The 619-nt window shown below is 51.1% G+C and overlaps 1 non-coding gene across 1 annotated transcript; it reads left to right on the top strand.

The window, feature by feature from the left end:
* The first annotated feature begins 214 nt into the window (after window positions 1-214).
* Window positions 215-370, top strand: LOC140869838 (5.8S ribosomal RNA). Its single transcript, XR_012146831.1, has one exon. It is a non-coding gene; the product is annotated as a 5.8S ribosomal RNA (ribosomal RNA).
* Window positions 371-619: the final 249 nt, after the last annotated feature.

The raw sequence follows: 619 nt of genomic DNA, 5'->3' as shown, positions 1-619 counted from the left end.
TCATTGTCGAAACATGCAAAGCAGACCCGCGAACATGTTTAAATACGCTGCTACCTTGAGACCCCAAGAGTGTCGTGAAGCCGCTTGGGTGAACCTAACCTCTCGGCGCGGAAATCGCCAAGGAAAACCGTAATTGCTACTCTCCATCCGCGGTGCCGTCTACGGTGCCCAAGACGTGATGAGGAGGCGCCTATCGAATAGATAATAATACAACGACTCTCAGAAACGGATATCTCGGCTCTCGCATTGATGAAGAACGTAGCGAAATGCGATACTTGGTGTGAATTTCATAATCCCGTGAACCATCGAGTCTTTGAACACAATTTGCGCCCGAAGCCATCAGGTTGAGGGCACGTCTGCCTGGGCGTCACGCATGTCATCTCCCCCAGCGTCTCCCTCCGGGCTCAAAAAGTGCCGGGCGGGCTGATGCGTTCATCCGAAGGAGGGGCAAAAACTGGCCTCCCGTTATCCTTGCGTAGCGGCCGGCCCAAAATAGGATGATGTGTTGATGCATGTCACACGATACTTGTGAAAGAGTGGGTGCCCAGTGAGCCAACTTGTGGCTATGGGCTTTGATGACTCTTTGTACAAACGATCTTTTGTTTAATATAATTTACAC

This window comes from Henckelia pumila, chromosome 4 (assembly GCF_033568475.1).
Source record: "Henckelia pumila isolate YLH828 chromosome 4, ASM3356847v2, whole genome shotgun sequence".
Taxonomy (NCBI): domain Eukaryota; kingdom Viridiplantae; phylum Streptophyta; class Magnoliopsida; order Lamiales; family Gesneriaceae; genus Henckelia; species Henckelia pumila.
Note: the sequence above shows the minus strand (reverse complement) of the source record. Positions and strands in the feature narration are given on the sequence as shown.